Source organism: Nerophis ophidion, linkage group LG29 (assembly GCF_033978795.1).
Source record: "Nerophis ophidion isolate RoL-2023_Sa linkage group LG29, RoL_Noph_v1.0, whole genome shotgun sequence".
Taxonomy (NCBI): Eukaryota; Metazoa; Chordata; class Actinopteri; order Syngnathiformes; family Syngnathidae; genus Nerophis; species Nerophis ophidion.
Window position 1 is genome coordinate 723247 of NC_084639.1, and position 6000 is coordinate 729246.

The window sequence follows — 6000 nt, forward strand, 5'->3', positions numbered from 1 at the left end:
TCATTTTCTTCAGCCAATACACTTAACTAGCATGATGTTAAAATGTAGTGTTAGCATGTAGCTCACATAGCTATGCTAGTGTTGCTCACCTAGCATGATGTTGAAATGTATATTAGCATATTGTTAACATAACTATGCTAATATACACATTATATATATATATATATATATATATATATATATATATATATATATATATAACAGGGTTTCCCACACATTGATTTATTTGTTGCGGCCAGCACAAATAGATTTTTGGGCTTTTGACTCGCTCGACTGCTCATAAAAGCAATGGGACTCTTAGTGAATGGCGCTTGTAGTTACAACTCCGGTGCAGTAGGTGGCGGTAGCCTACTATACATTGTAATTCCGCCAATTGCACTTAATTCACCTGGTGGGTCAGAAGAAGAAGAAGCTGACGACGACGACGGCGAAGAAGTAAAGGAATAACGGACCGACCGGATCAAAATACGAGGGTAAGATGTCTTGGCAAACAAGTTCAAAAGTGGTCCGAACCTGTGCAGCGTGCAGCACCGACTCGGATTTTCTTAATTTTTATTTTCGGGACCGGGGCAGACGCACGCAGTAACATTCACCTGTTACCATAGCGACGAGCTAACGTGTGCAGGTTATAACCCTGTTGTCAATAAACACATGTGGAGACGGTGCTTCAGATACTGCATTCATACTGAACGCTACATTGTGCACTGTCCACTGCAGCATGTCAATGCAATGAAAAGAATCAAATGTGAGACAACCAGCTGTTAAAATGTTGTCCAGGTTAATGTTTTAGCCATTAAAGGCCCTTCATTTCAAGATTTCAAAGGTGATTGGGCACAATTAATAAATATATTTCAGTGAATAACTAATTGTTCAAATCTGTATATAAATATGTACATAAAGTGTTGTAATTATATTCCAACGCCGCGTTCTTCTTGGTCATCGCCGCCGCCGCTTTACGTGTTTTTCACTATTGTAGCGGCGGTCTGTACAAAAAGTGCACTTTAATTGAGTGTTGTTTTGATATGTCATCTTAGTGACATCATGCATAAAAGTGCACTTTATGTGTTTTTCACTATTGTAGCGGCGCTCTGTACAAAAAGTGCACTTTAATTGAGTGTTGTTTTGATATGTCATCTTAGTGACATCATGCACAAAAGTGCACTTTATGTGTTTTTCACTATTGTAGCGGCGCTCTGTACAAAAAGTGCACTTTAATTGAGTGTTGTTTTGATATGTCATCTTAGTGACATCATGCACAAAAGTGCACTTTATGTGTTTTTCACTATTGTAGCGGCGCTCTGTACAAAAAGTGCACTTTAATTGAGTGTTGTTTTGATATGTCATCTTAGTGACATCATGCACAAAAGTGCACTTTATGTGTTTTTCACTATTGTAGCGGCGCTCTGTACAAAAAATGCACTTTAATTGAGTGTTGTTTTGATATGTCATCTTAGTGACATCATGGACAAAAGTGCACTTTATGTGTTTTTCACTATTGTAGCGGCGCTCTGTACAAAAAGTGCACTTTAATTGAGTGTTGTTTTGATATGTCATCTTAGTGACATCATGCACAAAAGTGCACTTTATGTGTTTTTCACTATTGTAGCGGCGCTCTGTACAAAAAGTGCACTTTAATTGAGTGTTGTTTTGATATGTCATCTTAGTGACATCATGCACAAAAGTGCACTTTATGTGTTTTTCACTATTGTAGCGGCGCTCTGTACAAAAAGTGCACTTTAATTGAGTGTTGTTTTGATATGTCATCTTAGTGACATCATGCACAAAAGTGCACTTTATGTGTTTTTCACTATTGTAGCGGCGCTCTGTACAAAAAATGCACTTTAATTGAGTGTTGTTTTGATATGTCATCTTAGTGACATCATGGACAAAAGTGCACTTTATGTGTTTTTCACTATTGTAGCGGCGCTCTGTACAAAAAGTGCACTTTAATTGAGTGTTGTTTTGATATGTCATCTTAGTGACATCATGCACAAAAGTGCACTTTATGTGTTTTTCACTATTGTAGCGGCGCTCTGTACAAAAAATGCACTTTAATTGAGTGTTGTTTTGATATGTCATCTTAGTGACATCATGGACAAAAGTGCACTTTATGTGTTTTTCACTATTGTAGCGGCGCTCTGTACAAAAAGTGCACTTTAATTGAGTGTTGTTTTGATATGTCATCTTAGTGACATCATGCACAAAAGTGCACTCATAGCTTGTTTTAAAATGTCTCTGACAATCTTGCACTTTCTGTTTGTGCCACTGCTTAATAACTGTTTGATAAATACACTTTTAGTTGTGATGTCCCTCTCTGCATGAAAGTGTAAAAGTAGCATATATGAATGCAGTATGAAGAAGAATGTTTGAATGTAGACACATAGAATCATCATACTGCTGTCATTATATGTGTCAAGTCTTCATTCAAGGCTAAGGCTAAATATCCACATAGACAGTATGTGTTGTATAATGAAATGGACTAAAGATATCCGCATATTAATAAACATATCCACATATTAATAAACATATCCACATATTAATAAACATATCCACATATTAATAAACATATCCACATATTAATAAACATATCCACATATTAATAAACATATCCACATATTAATAAAAGGCCATATCACCCATATAGTAGGGCTATATAAAGGTCCTTGCGCACTATCCATCCATCAATCCATTTTCTACCGCTTATTCCCTTTGGGGTCGCTGGTGCCTATCTCAGCTACAATCGGGCGGAAGGCGGGGCTAATAGACTGAAAAAGCGTACACTTTCCACACGCTCGCCCGACGCTGTGGCGCGAGTGTGATGATGTCATGTTATCGATGGGAAAATGCATTTTTTTAGAGAATACGATTTGCCTGAGCAGCTAGGAGACACCGAGAGTAACAAGCGGTAGAAAAAGGGTTTTAAAGGACAGATTTTTAAATAAATAAATAAATAATATTTTCTTTTTTCTAGGGACAGGGGGGTCTATCTAAGTCAGGGGGGCCCCCTGCTATTCGATCGTCATCTCGTGGACAGCATGAGCTTTTCAGGTCAATGACCTTTATTTATGTCTCGAATTAACCACTGCACAGCATGTACTTGTATGACCTAATGCAAACAACCTTCTCTAGTCAGGGTTAAAAAAAAATGACAAATCTGAATCAACAAAATGTCAACAAACATGGTCACTAAACTTTGTACATATTATGAGAAAAATGGCAATTTACGATAAAAAAATACATCCATTTAAACCCTTACAAAGCATGATGGGAAAAATACAAGCCCCTTTCCCCAGACCTATGCATGTTTGGTGCATTTGAACTGCTTGATATTTCTGATTGATTACAAATCTTTAAGGAGATCATCATGGAAGTAAACAAGGTAGGAGTCCAACTTTCACATACTCTTATTATCCACTTATATTAATTATATTATATCTATTACATTATTATTATTATAAATATTCTCTTTACATGACTTTGCCTTTCGTCCCTCGACCAAATGTGTCACCCCTGCTCTCTACACATTTTTTAGCCTATGAATGAGTAACGTGACAACTTTTCCACAAACAGCAGCTCTGCACCGTGTACCAGGACCAGGACCAGGACCAAAACCTTGTAAAGAGCCAATGCTCGTTGGGGTTTAGATCTTTTGAAGACATAAGGGAGCATTATTTGGCACAGGAAAACATTCCTATTTGTTTTGATTTGCTGCCAGTTCTTCATGATGAATGAATGATTGACAACTTTGCCTTGGCTGTATATCCAAACAGCGATGATTTAAATATCCATAGCAGACACATTAGGAATGGAATCTGTTTAGATGTGAGAAGCAATAAAAATTCAACGGCTGGGTTGCATTTCATGTCGAACAAGCAGAATACGCGCTGCTGATGTTTTCAGGCCTGAGAGTCATCAAAGGCAACATTATCGGCCTGGGCTGCGGTCGACACGAGATGAGGTTTGTTTACTAGAAAGCGGCTTCACCCTTTGGTTTGGGTCACAAGACGCCAGCGCTAATTAGAACGTAAAGAACACGGTTCCTGAGGGAAAATACAGTCAACATTCCTTCAAGTTCCCTGGCCAATAGTTCCTACTAAATATGGACAGTGTTGACTTGCACCTTTGCAGATATTTATGAGGATGGACAAGCACTTCCATGTACACAAGGAAGTGTTCAAAGTGTCTGGCAAAAGTCATCCTGGCAAGGGATTACTGTGTCCTTTGCTGCCTCAAAGATGATCCCTTTAACTGATCCCAGTCTGTGTCGCTTTAGCACTTTAGCACCGCCAAAGTGTGTTTGGCAGTCGGACTCTTTTTGATCCCAGACGAGCTGCTGAGCGCTCAGTGGCTTCAAAGTAGAGAATAGAACCTGCTCCTTTCTCACTCTTTTCTACTCTACTCATCAGCTGCAGCCCACAGTAAATAGCAATATTTACCATGGAACCTCCATTTACAAACTATTCTTTGTTTGCCACTCTACTAACAACAATAGTAACCATATCAAAAAAGAGAAAAACAATCTAAATGTAATAAGAAAAAGCTGATTTATTTTTAAACTAATAATTAATAATAATATACTTAGTCACCTATAACACAAATTATTGTCTTTAAAGACATATCTGTTTTTAACATAAAAAATATATGTATATCTATATATATATACAAAAATATGTATATATATATATACATATATATACACATATACAAATATACATACATACAGATATATACATATATACATACATATACATACATATATATATATATACATACATATATATACATATATACATACATATATATGCATATATACATACATATATATACATATATATACATACATATACATACATATATATACATACATATACATATATATATATACATATACATACATATATATACATACATATACATATATATATATACATATACATACATATATATACATACATATACATATATATATATACATATACATATATATATATATATATATATATATATATATATATATATATATATATATATATATATATACATATATTACAGATGCCACAATAAAGTCAAGCGTGGTGGTAAATTTGTAAGACATTTTAATGACTCTTTTTATTGCAGTTCTGAGTGTTGCTGGCTCAGCTTTGCTTTTGGAATTGGATTGCATTGTTATGGTATTGCTGTGTAGTAGTTTGTTGGATTGATAAAAAAAATAAAAAAATAAAAAATAAAAAAGATACAAAAATCGATTAAAAAAAAAAAAGAATCGGTTCCGAATCGCACAACGTATTCGAATTTGAATAGATTTTTTCCCACACCCCTAATATATATATATATATATATATATATATATATATATATATATATATATATATATATATATATATATATACACACATATATATATATATATATATATATATATATATATATATATATATATATATATATATATTAGGGGTGTAAGGGTACACAAAAATTTTGGTTCGGTATGTAGCTCGGTTTAGAGGTCACGGTTTGGTTCATTTTTAGTACAGTAAGAAAACAACAAAATATTAATTTTTTGGTTATCTATTTACCAAATTTGTAAACAATGGCTTTATCCTTTTAACATTGGGAACACTATAATAATTCTGCCCATGTTAATCCACATTAAACTGCCTCAATGTGTTGCTCAGATTAAATAAAATGACACAACTTTTCTTCTACATATAAAAAGTGCAACATTAAACAGTTTCAAGTCAACTCCATCCATCCATTATCTACCACTTATTCCCTTTTGGGGTCATGGGGGGCACTGGTGCCTATCTCAGCTACAATCAGGCGGAAGGCGGTGTACACCCTGGACAAGTCGCCACCTCATCACAGGGCCAACACAGACAGACAGACAACATTCACACACTAGGGACCATTTAGTGTTGCCAATCAACCTATCCCCAGGTGCATGTCTTTGGAGGTGGGAGGGGCCTATCCCCAGGTGCCTGTCTTTGGAGGTGGGAGGGG

At 35.4% G+C, this 6000-nt stretch overlaps 1 protein-coding gene across 1 annotated transcript in view; it reads right to left on the reverse strand.

Moving 5' to 3' along the window:
- Nucleotides 1–6000, reverse strand: part of fat4 (FAT atypical cadherin 4) — a 273279-nt gene that overhangs the window by 70451 nt on the left and 196828 nt on the right. The window lies entirely within an intron of this gene.